Here is a 24,446-nt window from a genome sequence, read left to right as displayed (position 1 = left end):
ATCTTTCAAAAAATGCTTCCCACGGAGTATTCAAATAGGCAAAAATCGCTCGTATCCGCTCACTTTATCTTTGCACGACAACTCTTCGTGTTTCCGAACAAAGAGGGGCAGCTGTGAGCACGTGATTTTTGCCTCATACGAATTACTCCAAAAGAATTCCCAAAATTATGTCTTTTCTTTAATTATGTGTGATTTTTAGGAATTACTGTGCGATTTTCCTGATTGTTTGGATATGTTTGTGTGCATGTTTAATTTTATTAATGCATTAAAAATATAAAAAAATATAGCATTTGCATTTAAGATTTGATTTTTATATTTTTGGAATTAATTAATAATTAGGTGTTTTACAAAAATTAAAATTCACAAAAATAACATATTTTGTATTTTGGTTAAATTATGTGATTTTCTTTTAATTTAGTGTTTAATTATTTGTGATAGGTATTATTTAAAGGTAATTAATATTTTTAAGCTAATTTAGGTCTTTTATAATTTAATTTAGGATTTTTTAAGTTTTACTTTTTGAAAGAAAAAGGAAGAAAAGATTCCAATCCCACTCGATTAAAACGACCCCGTTTTAATTATTGATTCAATCAGAACCGTTAGATTCCAATCATCCAACGGCCCTGATTGAATCAATAATTTTAATATATCAAGCCCATCAGACCCCTACCCCCTTAGAAGCCCCGCCCTCTCATTTGTCTCACTAACCCTAGAGACACCCCTGTCTTCCACCGCCTCACACCACCGCCCTCCGCCCACCGGAAATCGCCTCACGGCGGTTCTGGTGGCTCAATCACTCCCAAATTTACACTCCAGAACCACCCCGAGCCCCTCTTTCCAAATCAATGACTCGTTTCCCTCGAATCTTGCCCAAACCTCTTGAATTTTAGATCTAAAGTTCAAATCCCTAAACCCCAAAGTTAATTTCCATTGAATCCATGGCATGCATGATCGAGATTTCCATTTTTATGATTTAGAAAGCTGATTCACGCGAAATTGATGGTTTTCGTTTGTTCTTGACAAAGAACAAACGGTCATCATTAGTTTCATGAAATCAGGACATCCGGCGTTTGGTTTCAAGCTAATATTGGTAAGTATTCGTTTCTCTTTTGCTATCCGTGTTTGTTTTTACCATCCGTTTACCCCTTTTCTTATATTTTTTTAGTATTGTTGATTGGTTTTAATTTCTGAACCTAGGTTTTTTTACGATTAGTTCTGGATTTGTAATCGTTTCTTTGGCCTTTCAGTTTCGTCTTCTAGTTTTTAGAATGTTAATCTCTGATTTTGTTATATTATTTGTTTACCTTGCTTAATTGTCATTCATGATTTTTGAATTTTCTGATTTTTTTATCTCATTGTTAATTAGTCTTGTCTCGACTTGATATTTTAGTTAATTCTAGTTCATTAGTTTAGCGTTAAAGTCAGTAATTTAATTAGGTTTTGATTTGAAACCATTCAAGTTGGTTTTCTGTTCTGTTTTATCATGGATCGATTGGTTAACTTAATTTGGGGATTCAATTCTAACCCAGTTTCAACGAAGGCCCAAAGAATTTGTTCACCTACTTGGGTCAACTTGACCATTGTGATTTTCTGAAATAATAACAGGGTCATGTGGGTAATTTGGGTAGTCTAACCTAAGGGAACCTCAATAATTGAATTAGGTGGCTGCTAATAAGTGATAAGGGTTAGCAATGGCACTACTGAATTAAATTAAAAGCACTAAGTGAAGTGGGGATTAAAAAATGGAAAAGGAGATTGGTAATGGAAGCTGCACTAACTGATTAATTTAGATAAACTAAGGTAAGGGAGGGGACACTAGTAATGAGGATTGCATTAATTGAATGCCTATAAAAGGCTGAGGGATATAGAGAAACTAAAAAGAAAAAACAGATAGGAGAGATTCTGAAATACTGGAAAAAAAACATTCTAAGAGACATAGAGCTTAAGAAATAGAAGGGAGAACATTCTGAGAGACAACAACAAAAAAAAGGATACAAAGAGGACAAGAGCGATTCTGAAAATACTGGAAATGAAGAAGAACATTTTCGAAAAAATACTAAAAGAAATACTGAAGAGATTTTGAGAGAGTTAAAAATTCCCAGAAAATACAGTATACTACAAAGGAACTACTGTTCCATTGATCTTCCTTTGAATCTGGAGGTTTTTGGCATTTCGAAACAGTTTCTGATTTTCTCTTTGGTATCGAAGAAATGGTTTAAATCTGGATTTTTGAAAGTTCTGGGTTGAGTTCTGTTGCCTGGTTACTGTTCCATTGGATGGTAAATCAAATTTTCTGGTTTCATTTGCTGAATTTGGGCTGTGTTGTTGCTGCTGTCGATTTCTGCTGTTTATGTTCTGATCTCAACTCAGTTTTTCTCCTTTTGTGTTGCTGTTTGTTACCAGGTACATACTCTTGATCATAAACATGTAAAACTGACTCATATGATGTTTTGAAGAAAAATGAAGATTTCTGTTTTTATCAGATGTTTCCTTTCTTATCTTCTTTCTCATTCAACCTGTGGATTCAATTTCCTTGTCTTAGCATTTTTAAAGAAAGGTTGTGCTGTGAACATTGAGACCTACGTTGAAACTATAATCGGAATGTTATTCAGTATTTGTTGATTTCCATTTGTTTTAATTACATCGGCTTTATTATTGTTGGAAGAGTAAATTGATTTTAGGTTTCAGGTTATGTTTGTAAGTTCAGATTACATAAATATTTCGTTAATTACAAAATCAGTATAGTGAAGTTGAGCAGGATTTTATTTTTGTATAGTCCAATTTTGTGAAGTGAGGAAGCTTATCATGATAGTGTTAAATGCAACTAGTATTTTTGCTGCTGTAAGGACTCGAAATGGAGTCTTGACCCTTAGTTCTGACCTTGGTCAGATCTGGGCTCTTGAGTCTGGGCTTTGAGGTTTTTGGTAAAGAGGGTAGTACGCCATGGTTACTTGGGCTTGTCCAGTGAGCCCAATAAGTTGTTCATTGCTGCTGGGTTTTTCACATCGTGGCCTGACTAAAGTGCATGTCCTATAAAATTGAAAACCAAGTTGGTAATAAAAATCAGAATTAAATGCTAGCTTCATTTCATATTCTCATATAATTTTGGTTGATTGGTATGGATCTCACACAAGCATTGATTCATATTTGAAGATGCCCCCAAGAATATAATTTGCTTTAAGTATTGGCGTGGGATTTCGATTTGGGGCTACCAGTACTAGTCCATTGTGTTAAACTACCCTTGGGATGGCAAATTCACGACATGGGCCTCATGAATAAGCCCATCTGAGCTCCAGGCTCGTGCTTGAGTGCGGCAATTGGTTATTGGGCCTACAGCCCATCTGGGTTCCTTTCACAACTAAATACTGACTTTTTTCATTTCTTGTCAATTTTAATGATCACTAGATTAGCTTGAGCTTTAGCTTGAAATCAACTAGATTTCCTAGAAGATTTTCTTAATCAATTAATTAGGCTTTTAATTAGTGGAGGTGAGCCATATTAGATAACACAAATAGCTTATGGCCCTCCAAAGTTCAATTTAAATTTCCTTTTAAAATTGGAATTGAGGCATGCCGTGCCAAATAAAACCTTAAAATGTGTGGCCCTCGCTTAATTAATATTTTAATCTTTAGGAATCGAGGCGTGCCATTTAACAAATTTCCATGGCCCTCGCAAAGTTGAAAACGCATAGGTTCTTTAGGCGCATTATTTTAATAATATTACTCTTCTAAACTCGAGTGTGCATTTCATGTGAACCAAATCCAAATCCTAACAACGTTAAATAAATATGTCGTGGATCGCGGGTGCATTTCATGTGGCGTGATCCAAAGACGTGTTTTGTGTAACGTTGAAATCTTCCTAAAATGAACTAAAAGCGGTTTAAAGTAAAAATGCACATAGGTTCAAAATTGTTTTAAAATCAGATAATAGGCTAAATATAACAGTTGAGCGACCGTGCTAGAACCACGGAACACGAGAATGCCTAACACCTTCTCCCGGGTTAACAGAATTCCTTACCCGGATTTCTGTGTTCGCGGACTGTATAACAGAGTCAATCTTTCCTCGATTCGGGATTTGAAACCGGTGACTTGGGACACCATTAAAATGTCCCAAGTGGCGACTATGAAATAAATAAAATAATCCCATTTCGAATAATGTCACTTAAATTGGAAAAACTCCCTTGTATTTATACCCTTTATGGGGTATAGTAAAAAGGAGGTGTGACAGCTCTGGCGACTCTGCTGGGGAATGAACCCAGAATCTCTGGTTCATGGTTCAAGAATTTGAGCTTAGAATAATTGTTATATTTGGCTTTATTTATTATCTGGTTTATTCATATGTTTGGGCTTAATGTGCTAAATGTTGCTTTTACCGCTTTGATACTATCTGAATTGTATATATAAACTGTTACGAAACCCTTCTTCTTTCTGAGTCTTCTGAATTTATGGTGCACACGTGCGCGAGGCCCACCTTTCTGTTAGAAGTCATACCAAATAGAACGAAGTTGGGCCAAGTAACTAGGACGGGTAGACTTTCGTGCTCCCGGTACGTTGCACCTACTTCGGCTCAAGCTGTCCGCTTGGGTAAGCCAGGTCTAGAATAGTATACCCCAGGTTTTACACTTAAAATAACTCAGCTTCATGCCGGATCCCTAGTAGGAACGTTTGTTTGCATCATGTGCATTTGACTTCGGAGACTCAACACAGGGGTTGGGTCTGTCTAGGACAGGTGTACCCGAAATGAAAAGACCATCCTGATGCATCTTACTTGCTACTTGTGCATTCATTTGTTTCGGATTTGCATGTTGACCAGCTTTTTAGGAAAAAGTTAGAAAAGGAAAATCAATGTGAGAACCGAGAAAGAAAATTGGCTGTTTTCAAAAAAAAAAATTTCCAAAATATTTTGAAATTCTGTCGAAATTTTGAAAAGAAAAGGAAATGTATTAAAATAGTTTTATTATTACGAACTACGTAAGTTTGATTCTCGCCGGATGTGAGATACGTAGGCAACCCACATCGGGCCCAACTATTTAAAAAAATAAAAAATAAATAGATAATAAATAATTAAAATGTGGGTACATAAATGTCATTGTGTTGTAATAAGTAAGGCTATGCCATTCTTGTCCAAAATATGCCGAACGTCCCCAAAAGGGCGCCGGAAGGCTGTTTTTGCAAGAACAATCGCCTTTGGTCATTTTTTTTTCGAAAAAAAATAATAAATTTTGCCGGTTAGCAAACACAGCCTTTAAATCTTCTTCATCGAAGTGTTTTTTTATGAATTGTTTTAGAAATATTAATGATTTTTTCAAAATGAGTCTTGATTTTGTTTTTTTTTTTAAATTAAAATCACTCACAGGTACAAAATGAGCACCATCCAAAACCCACCGTTCACAGATGAAGATGAGTTTCTATTTCGGCTTCAGATGTGGTGGCATGAGTTAGGAGGAGACGGTCAGAAATGGGTCATTAAGTATTTGGGAGCTCTCACAGATATTATGAAAGTTAAACCACGCGATGATTTGATTACGACACTAGTGACTTTTTGGGACCTTGTTCACAATGTCTTTCGCTTCTTTGATTTCGAGCTTACTCCCACATTAGAAGAAATAGCCGGATATTCCGGTTTTGACTGAGATTTGAGAAACCAAAATCTTATCTTCCCAAAGGTTCTCTCAGTACACCGATTCTTTGGTCTTCTGAATATCAGTAATCAAATCAGAAAAAGCAACGTTGTCAAAGGGTGTTGTTCTTTCAACTTCCTATATTCAAGGTTCGGAAAGCTGGATGGATTTGAAATTCATGAAAAGGTCCTTACTAACAAACAAAACAAGGACACCTGGCAGATTCACCGACGCTTCGCTTTCATGGTGGCTTTTCTGGGAATCATGGTCTTCCCAAACAAAGAGCGGACGATTGATATTCGCATAGCCGGAGTCGTACAAGTCCTCACTACCAAGGAACATCACACTCTTGCCCCGATCATTCTCTCAGACATTTATCGGGCGTTGACTTTGTGTAAGTTCGGGGCAAAATTCTTCGAAGGGTGCAATATTTTGTTGCAAATGTGGTTGACTGAACATCTCCGACATCACCCCAAGTTCATGCAGTATGGTCCGAGCAAGGACAATTTTATTGAGAGTTATGAAGAAAGAATAAAAGATTATAAATCTCCAGAAGGGGTGGAAGCCTGGATATCCCATTTAAGATCTTTAATGGCAAGTCGAATTGAGTGGACTTTGGGATGGCTCCCAGTAAGAGAGGTGATACACATGTCAACCTTAAAGAGTTATTTGTTGTTGTTGGGTTTAGAAGTGTCCAACGTATGCGCCACAGAGAGTTCTAAGATACCTAGGGAGATACCAAGTGGTACCTGATGATGAAGATTTGAGTGTGCAAGTGATTGAGCTACACCCCGAAGCCACTCTCCCTAAGGCTTTAATCCAGCAGATTTGGAATGGTTGTCGATACTTGAAAGATGAAACCCAAGTTCTAGATCCGGTGAAAGGTGAGATAAATCCGGGTTATGCTAGGTGGTTTTAGAAAAGATCCCGTGTGGATGATGCACCAAAACCTGATCTTAGAAGGCCCATAAAAAGACCGCATGTTCAAGCCTTTGATGGCAAAATCCAAGAACGGTTGGCTTGGGGTGAAAAGGAAAAGGGGTACAAAGCAACTATTCATGCCTTAGAAGAAAGCCTGAGGAACCTCAATTTGGAGAGAGACTTACAAGCATAAGAAGCAAAAGGTGAAAAGAAGAGTCTGATTAGCGAGAATAAAACTCTCCGCGCTCAGTTTCAATAGATGAAGAAAGCCTCTGAAGCGCCAGTGAGAAGTTGGAAAGATCAGAAAATCATTGCTAATCTGATGGAAAAAATGCAAGATTATGACTCCATCTTTACAAAGACTGAAAAGGCGTTAGACAAAGCTAAGGAAAAAATCATACAGTTAAATGAGGAGGACAAATCTAGTAAGGAACGCCAAGTAATGAGATTCGAAGAAGAAATGGCTCAATTCAAGAGAGAGAAGCACAATTGGATACATTCAGAAGATCAACTCCATACACAGTTGGAAGAAATGAGAAGGTACAATAGAGAACATCATCATACAGATATTGATAGGGAGAGAGCATGGGCAAGACTCGATAAGCCAGACTTCGGGATCAATTGGAGTCGGCTTTAGATCGCGAGGGCCACATAAGAGATATAGCCACCACTCGCCAACAACAGTTACAAATCCAAGACCAGAATCTCCAGGACTTCAGAGCACAAATCCATGATTTGGCTGTTTACACCTCTCAAAGTTATGTGAACTGCCAAGGGATAGATTATGAGAGGTTTCTAGAGCATGCACCTACTTTTTCCCGTCATCTTGCAATGGAGTTAGAGAGGATGTACCGTACACTAGGAGGTTAGCCGGGTCAAGCCCCACCATGAGCAGATGTTCCAGTGATTAAAAGCAAAAGATTGTGGAGTGAAGCTTAGTCATAGTTGTTGGAACTTTTCATATAATAGTCATGTTTTAGTTTAAGTCCATGTTGAGTCTTTTAAACCATTTTCTTAAAGTGTTGTCCAAATGTAATGTCATTTCTGTCTTTGTATTGTTTCGTTTGTTCAAATAAATAAAAGTAATAATAATTGTTTTCGCCAGAACTACGCTCGGTCTGATTCATGCAGGGTTATGATACGTAGGCAATCTTCATAAGATTCGACCACAACCAAAAGAAAAGAATAAAATGAAAAAAGGGGAGGGGAATAAAAGATAGGCATGAGTGACAATAAAAGGGAAAGGTCAAGAAAAGCTGGGATGACACAAGCAACCGAGAAAATGCATGGTAGAAATGACTAATTGCCTAGGTGCATTGCATCCCTATGTGTGGTTGTTTATTTGTTAAAACTCTGATCACTAACAAGTTTGGTTGTTGTTACTAGAATTCAAGCAGTTAGTACACTTAAGCATACTGGCAACCCACCCCTACCAAACCAGATCCAAAGGAGAAATAATCATGTCTATTCCAGATGTAGACACCAGTGCCATTGAAGGAGAAGAGTTGGACGTTAACGCCATAAAAGAAGAGATGTAAAAATTAAAACAACAAATGGCCGAAATGTATCAAGCCTGGGCTAAAGGAAACTACCATCCGCCTACCCGGCTAACCCTACCTTCACTCCACCACCGGCTTAAACTCAAGATCATCCTGCCACCGATCTATCTCCGAGCTTTCCTATTTACCAACACTATCGGGCACCACTTCTCATACACCACAATCTCCACCTCCTAAACCAATTCCATACCCTCCTCCACCAGTAACCCCTATCTTCGTAACACCTCCACCAGCTACACTCCACAAATCTCCTAGCGAGCCTATATTCAGGCCCAGGACAACCAATACTACCCCTCGGAGCCCACTTTCAAAGCTCCAGAAACTCATTCCTATACCCCTCACTTTGACCTCCCGATAGAAGCTGATAAACCAGTCAAAAATACCAAACAGAAGGAGATGTTCAGGAAAGTTAAAAGCTTAGAAAAATCATTCAGAGACATGCGGGGGTTGGGGGGGCAAGTCAGTGTGGCCTACAAGGACCTATGTCTGTTCCCGAATGTGCAATTACCAGCAGGTTTCAAGATGCCCAAGTTCGATCTATACAACGGGCACGGCGATCCAGTAGCCCACTTGAGGGGTTTTTGCAGCAAGATGAGGGGAGCTGGAGGAAAAAATGAATTGTTAATGGCTTACTTCAGTCAGAGTCTGAGTGGATCAGCATTGGAATGGTATACCCGCCAAGACCATGGGAGATGGTACACATGGGATGATCTGGAGCAAGCATTTGCTTGTCACTTCCAATACAATCTTGAGATCATTCCAGATCGACTGTCCTTGAATAAACTTGAGAAGAAGCACAGTGAAAGCTTCAAAGAATATGGTTTCCGATGGAGGGAGCAAACAGCAAGAGTAGATCCCCCAATGAAGGAAAGTGAGATGGTAGATTACTTCCTACAGGCTTTGGAACCTACTTACTATGGCCATTTGGTCTCAGCTGTGGGAAAGTCATTCAACAAAGTAGTAAAGATGGGGGCATGGTAGAAGAAGGCCTCAAGTTGAATAAAATCATGAGCTATTCGGCTATCAAAGTGACTACTCAGGCTATTCAGGGCGGCATAGGAGAGATTGGGAAGAAGAAGAGAGAGGAAGCAACAATGGTTGATTCAGGAACTTGGTCCAGATCCAGAGGTTCACCTTACCACTACAATCAACCTCGACCCCACCAACAAACTTATCACCACAATCCACCCCAACACTACTATCCCCCATCGAAACCTCATTTTTCAGTCCACCATGCACAAATATACAACCAACCTCCTGCCCACACTCAATGGCGTGCTCATGTACTACCAAATACTTATCCACATCCACGAGCCTACCAAAACACTCCCGGACCAAGTTTCAGGCCTAGTCAAGCATTTAAGGGTGAAAGGTTGTAGAAAAAGAAAACCTTTACTCCGTTGGGAGAATTATACACTAGTCTGCTCCACAGGCTAAAACAGCTAGATATGCTAAGGCCGATACAGTCCAAACTGCCAAATCCTCCTCCAAAGAATCTTGACTATACTGTCAGCTGTGAGTATTGTCCTGGTACTCTGGGTCATGATACAGAAAAATGTTGGCATTTGAAAAGTGCGATACATGAGCTTATTGATGCCAATAGAATTGGAGTTCAAGCTCCCGAAGCACCCAATATCAACAGGAATCCGATGCTAGCCCATCAGGAGGCAAATATGATCGAAATAGTGCATGCGAAGAGGGAACTCAAGAAGCCATCACAGACCGCCATGATTCGGTCTAGTGGAGTCAAGACAGATGAACAATCAGCAGATGAGAAGTTGGTGCTCAAGCAGAGCAAAAAGAGTGTTGAGCCATCTGTGGCAGTTGAGAAGGGGTCTTTAAGCAAAGTTGCAACGAAACAAGAAGGGGTGAAGGTGATTGTACCGGGAGCTGCTAGCAAACCCATCATAATCGTGGAAGGAGCCTGCGCAGATCGGGTTATTATCAAGCCAGTAACCCAGTTACCAATAATCAACAGCAAGGCTATTCCATGGAATTACGAACGGGTAACGGTGCTGTACAAAGGGAAGGAAGTCAAAGAAGAAATCTGTGAAGTACAGGGTTTGACTCACTCGGGAAGGTGTTTTACTCCCGAGGAGTTAAGAAGAGCTAAAGATAATCCAGCACTAGTAAAGAAAGCCGTAATTGAAGAAGAAGCAGAAGAATTCTTGAGGAAGATGAAGTTACAGGACTACTCTATCGTGGAACAATTAAGAAAGATGCCTGCTCAAATTTCCCTATTGTCATTATTGATCCATTCGGATGAGCACCGTCAAGCTTTAATGAAGATCTTGAATAAGGCGCATGTTCCCGATAAGATCTCCGTGAATCACTTGGAAAAAATAGCCAACAAAATCTTTGAAGCAAACATAGTCACGTTTTCTGATGATGAATTGCCTATAGAAGGTACTGAGCACAACAGAGCTCTTTACCTCACATTAAAATGTGAAAACTCTGTGGTGACCCGGGTATTGGTTGACAACGGGTCAAGCGCAAATATCTGTCCTCTCTCCACTCTAAGCAAGTTGAAAATATAAGATAAGAGGATCCATAAGAACATAATTTGCGTGCAGGGATTTGACGGCGGAGGTAAAGATTCAGTTGGGGACATAGTGCTGGAGCTGACGATAGGGCCAGTTGAGTTCACAATAGAGTTTCAGGTGCTGGATATAGCTGTTTCCTATAACTTACTGTTGGGTCGACCATGGATCCACGCCGCTAAAGCAGTCCCATCAACACTACACCAAGTAGTCAAATTTGAATGGGATAGACAAGAAATAGTTGTGCATGAGGAAGACAGTTTGTGTGCTTGTAGTAATGCCATTGTACCAGTCATTGAGGTGGAAGATGACCAGGGACCATAGGTCTACTAGGTTTCTGACTCGATGTTGGTAGAGAAAGTTCCGGAGGGGAAATACATTCCAAATCCAAAGATAACCACCGCATCAGTCATGGTAGTCTATGAGATGTTGAAGAATGGTTTTGTACTAGGTAAAGGTTTGGGCTTATCTTTGCAAGGCATCATACAACCGGTGTCTCTTCCCGTTCCCGAAAACTTGGGAACATTTGGTTTGGGATTCAAGCCCACTGTCGCAGACATAAGAAAGGCCAGAAAGCTAAAACAGAAGGCATGGGTCCTTCCAAAGCCAGTCCCACGTCTTTCCAAATCATTTGTCAAGTCCGGTACCAGAAGTCGCCCAGTAACAACAATTCCTAATTCTATGATTAATCCTGACGAGGAGTTAATTGAAAGATTTGAAAAGTTTTTTTGACGATGTGAACATGGTGGAAAGTGGTGAAGGTCCTAGCAATGCAGAAATTCAATTCGTTGGGCCAAAAACAAAGCTTAATAATTGGAAAGCCACTCCTCTCCCCATTCGAAAGGAGTCTTGGTAGTTTATTTTGATTTTCCTTCAGTTTGTCTGGATCATTCCAGGGTTGTAATCCAGATTTTCATCTTTTAGTCTGTTTGAAGTGTGCAAACCTTGTTATCTTTCATCATTCAATGAAATGCAGTTTCCCCTTTCTTTATCATTCCTGATAGTTTTTCTTTTGTTTTTCTTGTCTTTTCTGTACAGTTCTTTTTACGCTGGCTCTAGTGATATGGCATGCATAAGGAATACTCAACCTAGTCTTAAAAATCAATCTGATTCCAAAATAATAGTTCAAGAATTAGATTGTGATTACGAATCAGAATATGATGAGGATGAGGCCTTCGAAAAGATTAGTAAGGAGTTAATTCACTTCGAAGAAAAACCCAAACCCAACCTGAATGATATAGAAGCCGTCAATTTAGGAGACACAGATAATATCCGAGAGACTAAAATAAATGTCCACCTCGAGCCAAAGATCCGGGAAGAGTTAATCAAAGGACTCATCGAATTCAAAGATGTTTTTGCATGGTCGTATGCCGACATGCCGAGTTTGAGCACTGATTTAGTGGTCCACAAATTGCCCACCGATCCAGTGTTTTTTCCCGTCAAGCAAAAGTTAAGGAAATTCAAAACTGATATGAGTGTGAAGATTAAAGAAGAAATCACCAAGCAGTTGGATGCAAAGGTCATTCGGGTCACTCGATATCCTATTTGGTTGGCTAATGTCGTACCTGTGCCAAAGAAGGATGACAAGATCAGAGTATGCGTCGATTACCGCAATCTCAACAAAGCAAGTCCGAAGGACAACTTCCCACTACCCAATATCCATATTTTAATCGATAATTGTGCCAAGCATGAGATAGGATCTTTTGTGGATTGATATGCCGGGTATCATCAGATTCTAATGGATGAAAAAGATGCAGAAAAGACGACATTCATCACGCCATGGGGAACTTATTGCTACCGGGTAATGCCATTTGGTTTGAAGAACACCGAGGCAACTTACATGAGAGCAATGACTGCAGTGTTTCATGATATGATACATAAGGAGATTGAGGTATACGTGGATGATGTGATCATAAAGTGAAAGCTTCAAGCCGACCACGTTGGGGATTTGAGTAAATTCTTCCTGAGACTTCGCAGGTACAACCTCAAGCTTAACCCTGCCAAGTGCACATTTGGTGTTCCATCTGGAAAGCTATTGGGATTCATAGTCAGCCGGCGAGGCATCGAGTTGGACCCATCAAAGATCAAAGCCATCCAAGAATTTCCACCTTAGAGGAACAAGACTGAAGTGATGAGTCTGTTAGGGAGGTTGAACTACATCAGCAGGTTTATTGCTCAGCTCACGACAACTTGTGAGCCTGTTTTCAAATTGTTGAAGAAGGATGTTGTGGTCAAGTGGACTGATGAGTTTCAAGAAGCATTTTATAAGATAAAAGGATACTTGTCAAACCCACCCGTGCTGGTTCCGCCAGAACCAGGAAGACCTTTGATTCTTTACTTGACAGTCTTGGAAAATTCATTTGGCTGTGTACTGGGGCAGCATGACATCATCGGCAGAAAGGAACAGACCATCTACTATCTTAGCAAGAAGTTCATGGCTTATGAGGTTAAGTACACTCATCTAGAAAGGACATGTTGCGCCCTAACTTAGGTGGCTCAGAAATTGAAACATTATTTGTCATCCTACACTACTTACCTCATTTCGCGCTTGGATCCGTTGAAGTATATCTTTCAAAAGCCTATGCCGATAGGGAGACTTGCAAAGTGGCAGATATTGCTCACAGAGTTTGACATCATCTATGTGACTCGGACTGCGATGAAAGCCCAAGCATTGGCCGATCATTTGGCCAAAAACCCGGTCGATGAAGATTACGAGCCATTGAGAACTTATTTTCCCGATGAAGAAGTGATGCATATCGATGAACTGGAGCAAATTGAAAAACTAGGCTGGACACTTTTCTTTGATGGGGCTGCCAACATGAAATGAGTCGAAATAGGAGCTGTGCTTATTTCTGAAATAGGGCATCACTATCCTGTTATGGCTCAGCTTCGGTTTTATTGCACCAACAATATAGCTGAGTATAAAGCCTATATTTTAGGTCTAAGGCTAGCTGCAGACATGGATATCCAGGAAGTCTTGGTCTTGGGAGACTCGGATCTTCTGGTACATCAAATTCAAGGAGAATGGGAAACGCGAGATTTGAAGCTCATACCGTACCGACAATGTTTGCATGATCTTTGTCAATGGTTTCGATCAGTGGAGTTCAGGCATATTCCAAGGGTCCATAATGAGGTCGTCGATGCTTTGGCTACCCTGGCATCAATGTTGCACCATCCAGACAAAGCTTATGTTGATCCTCTACATATTCAAGTCCGAGATCAGCATGCTTACTGTAACATGATTGAAGAAGAACTTGATGGCGAACCATGGTTCTACGATATCAAGGAGTACATCAGAATGGGGATATATCCAGTGCAAGCCATAGGGGATTAAAAAGAGAACAATTCGACGGTTGGCAAATGGATTCTTCTTAAGTGGAGGAGTTTTGTATAAGAGAACACCAGACCTTGGATTATTAAGATGCATAGATGCTAGACAAGCTACAACTGTCATGTCCGAAGTACATTCGGGAGTCTGCAGACCACATATGAGCGGATATGTGTTGGCAAAGAAAATTCTCCGAGCAGGCTGTTATTGGCTTACCATGGAGCGAGATTGTATCAATTTTGTGCGCAAATGTCATCAGTGCCAGATACACGGAGATTTGATTCATTCTCCACCATCGGAATTGCACACAATGTCGGCACCATGGCCCTTCGTTGCTTGGGGAATGGATGTCATTGGACCAATTGAGCCAGCAGCATCCAACGGGCACAGGTTCATTCTGGTAGCCATTGATTATTTCACCAAGTGGGTTGAGGCCAAAACTTTCAAATCGGTAACCAAGAAAGTAGTGGTCGATTTTGTTCACTCAAATATCATCTGTCGATTCGGAATCCCAAAGTTGATCATCACAGATAATGGTGCTAATCTTAATAGTAACTTGATGGAAGAGGTATGTCAACAGTTTAAGATTACACATCGCAATTCTACCCCATATTGTCCCAAGGCGAATGGAGCAGTCGAGGCAGCCAACAAAAACATAAAGAAGATACTTCGGAAAATGGTAGAAGGTTCTAGGTAATGGCACAAAAAATTACCATTTGCGTTGTTGGGATATCGCACTACTGTCTGTACTTCGGTAGGTGCAACTCCTTATTTGTTGGTATATGGCACTGAAGCAGTAATACCTGCAGAAGTTGAAATCCCTTCCCTTCGGATTGTCGCTGAGGCTAAGATTGATGATGATGAGTGGGTCAAAACCCGTTTGGAGCAGTTGAACTTGATTGATGAAAAATGATTGGCAGCAGTATGTCATGGCCAGTTGTATCAAAAGAGAATAGCAAGAGCATACAACAAAAAGGTACTTTCTCGAAAGTTTGAAGTGGGTCAGCAAGTGTTGAAACGTATTCTTCCACATCAGGTTGAAGCAAAAGGCAAGTTCGCCCCAAATTGGCAAGGGCCATTTATTATAACCAGAGTATTGTCCAATGGTGCTCTATGTTTAACAGATATCGAAGGAAAATGCACAGACATGGCCATCAATTCCGATGCAGTCAAGAGATATTATGTATGATTTCTTTGTTATAATTGTTGATTGTTTGTACCGGGCATTGTTTCGAAGATTGAAATGACGAAGGCAATTCATTCTTCTATCTAAACACTTTACCCTTTGTTCCCCCTTTTTGATCTTTATTTATTTCTTTCATACCCCTCTTTTGGAATCAATAACAAAAAGAAAAGAAAAGAAAGAAAATGAGAAAAGAGAAAAGAAAAGAAGTGAAAAGAGAAAGTATAACAACAAGGAAATTCAGGTGTGAACTACGTTTGACCTGATTCCTGTTAAGGATACGTAGGCAGCCTCACGGCTCGGTCATAGTAAAAGAAAATATCAAAAGATCCCCAAGCAGAAAACTGGGGCAGAAGTTGTACTAAGAAATGTGATCCCAAGAGTTGTAATTTTAAACCCATGTCAAATTGTTTTGAGCCTTTGATACCCTTTCTTTCTAATCCCATCCAAAAGCCCACATTACGGTCCAAAGAAAGACCTTCCGATCAGTCTTCGAGAGATGCCAAGTTGAGAAAATAGAAGTGATTTATATCAGGATAACACTCTAGTCCATGCAGGAAAAGTAATGAAAATGAGAAAATCTTATTGGTGAAAACCCTCATGGGCACCATGAGGCAACGAAAGCTGAGAGAAAGTAAAATGAGAGAGTCTTATCGGTGAAAACCTTCACGGGCACCATGAGGCGACGAAAGCTGAGGAAAAGTAAAAATGAGAGAGTCTTATCGGTGAAAGCCTTCGCGGGCACCATAAGGCGGCAAGGAATTGAGGAATAAACGAATGAGAGAGGTTTGTCGGTGAAAACCCTTCAGGGCACTGCAAGTCGAACAAGGTTCGTAAGTTGGCAGAAAGTAAAATTGGGTTGTGGAAATCTTGGAGAACAAAGTAAAACAATTGGAAAGGAGATTAGTTAAATAGACTGGGCTGATTAATCCAAAATGCATACTATGATCATTGGTGCTAGTGACTCCACTCAGATAAGTTCCTTTTTCCTATCTCCAATAGTCATCCAAATCTGGATTTTCTTCTTTATTCTTAATTCTCAAAATCATCACATTTCATTGCTGTTAATTTTTACTCCTCTAAAGCTCTTCCAAGGTTAGCCTTGTTCCAACAAATAAGAAGGAATGTCAAAGTGTACTACCAAATTCAAAATTGCACAAAGCAAAATACGGCTAGGACATGCTGGAGATAGTATGATGAAAAGTGGGACCTAGGGTGTAAGCAAAGGTTAAATCGGTGGAATGGTTCAGTAATGTCATAAGAGATGTATGGTTATGAATAAAAGGGTCAGAAGTGAAAAACAACAGTTGGGGATCCTGCAGTTAAGGCAGTCTGTTGAAGCAAAGCATGGCAAAGAGAAAACCCTCCCCAGCAAGAATACCACAACTAACCACCACATTTTAAACTGACAAGATTTTCTTTGATTTGAAACAGGGGCAAAGATGACATTGGCTTCAGGAAGCATCCTGTAAGGAAAACAAGTACCATGCAGGTTTGATCACAGAATTCTCAGGACCCTCCTGGAAAATGGGACCTAGTTTAACATTCAAAACAACCATGAGTAGCAAGGCCTAGTATAAATGTACCCCAAAAGAATATAAGTTGGCTTTAAAGTTTTTATTGCTAGGATAGGATTTAATTTGAAGTTTTCAGGACCCTCCTGGAAAATGGGACCTAGGTTAAACCCTAAAACAATCATAAGTAGTAAATATAGGACAAATGTGCACCAAAAGGAATATAAGTTGGCTTCAAAGTTCGCATAAGAGTTGTTAGGACCCTCCTGAATAATGGGACGTAGTTTAAAACTGGTTTGGATAACAAGATTTAGCATAAGACATACCTTCAGTAGATATAATTTAGCTTTAAAATTGTCATTAATTAAGAATTGTCAGGACCCTCCCGGATAATGGGGAGTAGTTTAAGACCTTCTTAGATAACAAGATTTAGCAGAAGTCATACCTTTAAAAGATATAGCTTAGATTTAAAATTGTCGTTTAGTTAAAAGTTGTCAGGACCCCCTGGATAATGGGACTTAGCTTTCAAATTCTTAGTAATGTTTGGTAATATGATTCAGTTTAACACTCACAGATGCTCCCAGCTACCAAACTGGGGCAGAAAATTTTCTTTTGTTTTGTCTATTTTTGTTGAAGTCAGGTGCCCATCTGAAGAACAGGGAGAACAACACGGATGTTAAAGATAAGAGCATGACCAAGTACTAGCAATCAGGCGTCCACTTGGAGAACAAGGAAGAACAGTTGAAGTATCAGCAATCAGGCGTCCACCTGGAGAACAAGGAACAACAATTGAAGTATCAGCAATCAGGCGTCCCACCTGGAGAACAAGGAAAAGCAGTTGAAGATTTAGTAATCAGGCGTCCACCTGGAGAACAAGGAACAACAATTCAAGTTTCAGCAATCAGGCGCCCATCTGGAGAGCAAGAGAGTACAATTCAAGTTTCAGCTTTCAAGTTCTTACTGATATTTGGTAACATGATTTAGTTTACACTCATATATATGCCCAGCTACCAAACTGGAGCAGAAATTTTCCTTTGTTTTGTCTATTAAGAGTTGTCAGGAGCCTACCTGGAGAACAAGGGAATACATTTTAAGTTTCAGCAATCAGGAGCCCACTTGGAGAACAAAGGAATACATTTCGAGTCTCAGCAATCAGGAGTCCACCTGGAGAACAAGGGAATACAATTCAAATTTCAAGTAATCAGGAGCCCGCCTGGAGAACAGAGGAAAGGAAACAATAGTCAAAGGAAGACGTTTAAAAAGTACAGCAATCAGACACCCGCTTGGAGAAAAAGGGAAAGCATTTCAAAAAATACCATTCAAGTCAGCCACAAAGGAACTTCTAAGGAAAATACAAGTCAACGAGGAAACATCAGTCACAAGATCAAATTTGAAAATAAATCTTTGTAAAGCATATATTATAGCTTAGTCTAGCTTCTTCATTTTTGGCATGGTGTAATAAGGAGGTCAGTAGGCAGTATCAGCAGCAGCAACAGCAGTAACAGTAAAACCACAGCTTCATGGTAGTCCCAGCTACCAAAACTTCTCGAACTACATTGACCTGATTCCTTTATAGCCAAGGATATGTAGGAAACCTTTGAGCAGAGGTTCGGTCAAATCTTTCAAAAAATGCTTCCCACGGAGTATTCAAACAGGCAAAAATCGCTCGTATCCGCTCACTTTATCTTTGCACGAAAACTCTTTGTGTTTCCGGACAAAAGGGGCAGTTATGAGCACGTGATTTTTGCCTCATACGAATTACTCCAAAAGAATTCCCAAAATTAGGTCTTTTCTTTAATTATGTGTTATTTTTAGGAATTATTGTGCGATTTTCCTGATTGTTTGGATATGTTTGTGTGCATGTTTAATTTTATTAATGCATTAAAAATACAAAAAAATATAGCATTTGCATTTAATATTTGATTTTTATATTTTTGGAATTAATTAATAATTAGGTGTTTTACAAAAATGAAAATTCAAAAAAATAACATATTTTGTATTTTGGTTAAATTATGTGATTTTCTTTTAATTTAGTGTTTAATTATTTGTGATAGGTATTATTTAAAGGTAATTAATATTTTAAAGCTAATTTAGGTCTTTTATAATTTAATTTAGGATTTTTAAGTTTTAATTTTTGAAAGAAAAAGGAAGAAAAGAAAAGAAAAAGAATTAATGAAAGAGAAGGAAGTCAAAGTTGGGCCAAATTCAATTTAATTCAAGAGGCCCAAATCAAATACACCTGAAATCCCCCCCCCCCAGTCCGGCCCAGACCCGTCCCAACCTGGTCCATCACCAGACTAAACCAAACGACGTCGTTTGGGCATGCTTTAATCTGGGCCGTTGAATTAATTTGATCGAACGGTCCAGAGCTTCACCCACAACCCGAACCCGACCCGATCCCTGACCTGGTCCAACCCCACTCGATTAAAACGACCCTGTTTTAATTATTGATTCAATCAGAACCGTTAGATTTCAATCATCCAACGACCCTGATTGAATCAATAATTTTAATATATCAAGCCCATCAGACCCCTACCCCCTTAGAAGCCACGCCCTCTCATTTGTCTCACTAACCCTAGAGAGACCCCTGTCTTCCACCGCCTCACATCACCGCCCTCCGCCCACCGGAAATCGCCTCACGGTAGTTCTGGTGGCTCAATCACTCCCAAATTTACACCCCAGAACCACCCCGAGCCTTTCTTTCCAAATCTGACTCGTTTCCCTCGAATCTTGCCCAAACCTCTCGAATTTTAGATCTAAAGTTCAAATCCCTAAACCCCAAAGTTAATTTCCGTTGAATCCATGGCATGCATGATCGAGATTTCCATTTTTATGATTTAAAAAGCTGATTCATGCGAAATTGATGGTTTTCGTTTGTTCTTGACAAAGAACAAGCCGTCATCATTAGTTTCGTAAAATCAGGACATCCGGCGTTTGGTTTCAAGCTAATATTGGTAAGTATTCGTTTCTCTTTTGCTATCTGTGTTTGTTTTTACCATCCGTTTACCCCATTTTTTTATATATTTTTAGTATTGTTGATTGGTTTTAATTTCTGAACCTAGTTTTTTTTTACGATTAGTTCTGCATTTGTAATCGTTTCTTTGGCCTTTCAGTTTCGTCTTCTAGTTTTTAGAACGTTAATCTCTGATTTTGTTATATTATTTGTTCACCTTGCTTAATTGTCATTCATGATTTTTGAATTTTCTGATTTTTTTATCTCATTGTTAATTAGTCTTGTCTCGACTTGATATTTTAGTTAATTCTAGTTCATTAGTTTAGCTTTAAAGTCAGTAATTTAATTAGGTTTTGATTTGAAACCATTCAAGTTGGTTTTCTGTTCTGTTTTATCATGGATCGATTGGTTAACTTAATTTGGGGATTCATTTCTAACCCAGTTTCAACGAAGGCCCAAAGAATTTGTTCACCTACTTGGGTCAACTTGACCATTGTGATTTTCTGAAATAATAACAGGGTCATGGGGGTAATTTGGGTAGTCTAACCTAAGGGAACCTCAATAATTGAATTAGGTGGCTGCTAATAAGTGATAAGGGTTAGAAAGGGTACTACTGAATTAAATTAAAAGCATTAAGTTAAGTGGGGATTAAAAAATGGAAAAGGAGATTGGTAATGGAAGCTGCACTAACTGATTAATTTAGATAAACTAAGGTAAGGGAGGGGACATTAGTAATGGGGATTGCATTAATTGAATACCTATAAAAGGCTGAGGGATATAGAGAAACTAAAAAGAAAAAACAGACAGGAGAGATTCTGAAATACTGGAAAAAAAACATTCTAAGAGACATAGAGCTTAAGAAATAGAAGGGAGAACATTCTGAGAGACAACAAAAAAAGGATACAGAGAGGACAAGAGAGATTCTGAAAATACTGGAAATGAAGAAGAACATTTTCAGAAAAATACTAAAAGAAATACTAAAGAGATTTTGAGAGAGTTAAAAATTCCCAGAAAATACAGTATACTACAAAGGAACTACTGTTCCATCGATCTTCCTTTGAATCTAGAGGTTTTTGGCATTTCGAAACAGTTTCTGATGTTTTCTTTGGTATTAAAGAAATGGTTTAAATCTGGATTTTTGAAAGTTCTGGGTTGAGTTCTGTTGCTGGTTCCTGTTCCACTGGATTCTAAATCAATTTTTCTGGTTTCATTTGCTGAATTTGGGCTGTGTTGTTGCTACTGTCGATTTCTGCTGTTTATGTTCTGATCTCAACTCAGTTTTTCTCCTTTTGTGTTGTTGTTTGTTACCAGGTACATACTCTTGATCATAAACATGTAAGACTGACTCATCTGATGTTTTGAAGAAAAATGAAGATTTCTGTTTTTATCAGATGTTTCCTTTCTTATCTTCTTTCTCATTCAACCTGTGGATTCAATTTCCTTGTCTTAGCATGTTTAAAGAAAGGTTGTGCTGTGAACATTGAGACCTACGTTGAATCTATAATCGGACTGTTATTCAGTATTTGTTGATTTCCATTTGTTTTAATTACATGGGCTTTATTATTGTTGGAAGAGTAAATTGATTTTAGGTTTCAGGTTATGTTTGTAAACTCAGATTACATAAATATTTCGTTAATTACAAAATCAGTATAGTGAAGTTGAGCATGATTTTATTTTTGTATAGTCCAATTCTGTGAAGTGAGGAAGCTTATCATGATAGTGTTAAATGCAATTAGTATTTTTGCTGCTGTAAGGACTCGAAATGGAGTCTTGACCCTTAGTTCTGACCTTGGTCAGATCTGGGCTCTTGAGTCTGGGCTTTGAGGTTTTTGGTAAAGAGGGTAGTATGCCATGGTTACTTGGGCTTGTCCAGTGAGCCCAATAAGTTGTTCATTGCTGCTGGGTTTTTCACATCGTGGCCTGACTAAAGTGCATATCCTATAAAATTGAAAACCAAGTTGGTGATAAAAATCAGAATTAAATGCTAGCTTCATCTCATATTCTCATATAATTTTGGTTGATTGGTATTGATCTCACACAAGCATTGATTCATATTTGAAAATGCCCCTAAGAGTATAATTTACTTTAAGTATTGGCGTGGGGATTTTGATTTAGGGCTGCCAGTACTAGTCCATTGTGTCAAACTACCCTTGGGATGGCAAATTCACGACATGGGCCTCATGAATAAGCCCAGCTGAGCTCCAGGCTCGTGCTTGAGTGCGGCAATTGGTTATTGGGCCTATAGCCCATCTGGGTTCCTTTCACAACTAAATATTGACTCTTTTCATTTCTTGTCAATTTTAATGATCACTAGATTAGCTTGAGCTTTAGCTTGAAATCAACTAGAATTCCTAGAAGCTTTTCTTAATCAATTAATTAGGCTTTTAATTAGTGGAGGTGAGCCATATTAGATAACATAAATAGCTTATGGCCCTCCAAAGTTCAATTTGAATTTCCTTTTAAAATTGGAATTGAGACATGCCGTGTCAAATAAAACCTTAAAATGTGTGGCCCTCGCTTAATTAATATTTTAATCCTTAGAAATCGAGGCGTGCCATTTAACAAATTTTCATGGCCCTCGTAAAGTTAAAAACGCGTAGTTGCTTTAGGCGCGTTATTTTAATAATATTTCTTTCCTAAACTCGAGTGTGCATTTCATGTGACCCAAATCCAAATCCTAACAACGTTAAATAAATATGTCGTGGATCGCGGGTGCATTTCATGTGGCGTGATCCAAAGCCGTGTTTTGTGTAACGTTGAAATATTCCTAAAATGAACTAAAAGCGGTTTAAAGTAAAAATGCACATAGGTTCAAATTTGTTTTAAAATCAAATAATAGGCTAAATATAACAGTTGAGCGACCATGCTAGAACCACAGAACTCGGGAATGCCTAACACCTTCTCCCTGGTTAACAGAATTCCTTACCTGGATTTCTATGTTCGCGGACTGTATAACAGAGTCAATCTTTCCTCGATTCGGGATTTGAAACCAGTGACTTGGGACACCATTAAAATATCCCAACTGGCGACTCTGAAATAAATAAAATAATCTCATTTCGAATAATATCACTTAAATCGGAAAAACTCCCTTGTATTTACACCCTTTACGGGGTATAGTAAAAAGGATGTGTGACAGATATGCTCGTCCAAATTATAGTCTTGTGCGTGCTCATTTAGAATTTTAATCTATCATGTAATTTTCCAACTTGGCTTAGACTTAGGTCTTTCCTTAGACCCCAAATCACTTATGATATGCCTATTACACTTATTATCATAACCAATTGATAACCATCATATTAATACACATTTAATGCATCCACAACTGATTCAAATTTACGGGGTGTTACATTATCTCCCCCTTAGGATCATTCGTCCTCGAATGATTGTCCTGGCTGTATCTTCGACTAACTCCGGACCTTAAATGGGTCTGGTGGGAACATGAACTTTCATTAACACTTGCATATTAAACTGAATGAATACACGATTACTGAATTAATGAGGTACTAGACTGAATGGCTACTAAACTGACTAAATAATGAAATGCATGGAGATTATAATATAAGGCTTGAATGAGAAGGTTAGATACCTTCGACATTTCTCCAAAATACCTATCACCTTACCGAGCATAACACTAGCTCCATAGTGCATAATAATATGCATAACATGATACATATACATGAACACTTGTCTGTTATGGATACATGAATTCTGAACTAACGTGGATATATGAATACTGAACTGGCACGAATAATCGAGTGTTGAAGTGACGTGAATATCTGATCACTCAACTCACATCAATATTTGAGTATTAAGCTGGCATGAATATCTGAGTATTGGACTGACATGAGTATCTGAGTACTGAACTGACTTGAATGTTCTAATCATGAGATCTGAATACTGGAAACACAAATGTCATGACATGAGATTTGAATACTGGAAACTTGAATGTTATAACATGACATATGAAATATTGGTGTACAACCGCTAATTATGGTGGAAATTCTAACTCATAAGCTACTTACCCGATCCTTCATAGGATCCTATATGGGTCGTTGTATCTGGGATTGAGCTATACTTTCTTCCAAATCTTATAACACCTTTCTCAAGCGAAATGTTTAGAAACACCCAATCTTCAACTTGAAACTCTAGGTCTCTATGTTGCATGTTTGAATAGGACTTTTGGCGACTCTGAGCTGTCTTTAAATGCTCTTGAATCAACTTGACTTTCTCCATAGACTGATTGACCAAATCTGGTCCCAGCAACTCCGCTTTGCCAACTTCAAACCAACTAATTGGCAATCTGCACCTTCGCCCATAAAAATCATGCTTTCAAAATGAGCGACATAATCCTATTATAAGGTCGATATTTATCATCTCTGTCACACCTCCTTTTTTACCTACACCCCCGGAAAGGGTATATATAAGAGAGTTTTTTCCAATTAAAGGACAATCGAAACGAAATTTTTTTATTTAAAGATTCAGAGTCACCACTTGGGAGATTTATGGTGTCCCAAGTCACCGGTTCAAATCCCGAATCGAGGAAAAGTTGACTCTGTATTATAGTTCGCGAACCAGAAATCCGAGTAATGAATTCTGTTCACCCGGAAGAAGGTGCTAGGCACTCCCGAGTTCCGTGGTTCTAGCACGATCACTTTGATCATGCTTGGCTTATTAAAATTGTTTACTTACTGACTTTAGATCCTATGTGCATTTACCCTTTACCGCTTTTTAATTAAGAAAATAATCTTGAAACGGGTCACACGTACGTGTACCTGTCTGTTTGGCGTGTCAAAATTATGTCATGCAAACGTTCCCACAATTAATAACG

This window comes from Nicotiana sylvestris, chromosome 3 (assembly GCF_000393655.2).
Source record: "Nicotiana sylvestris chromosome 3, ASM39365v2, whole genome shotgun sequence".
NCBI lineage: Eukaryota > Viridiplantae > Streptophyta > Magnoliopsida > Solanales > Solanaceae > Nicotiana > Nicotiana sylvestris.
The sequence above is the reverse complement of the archived record's forward strand: the minus strand, read 5'-3'. Positions refer to the sequence as shown.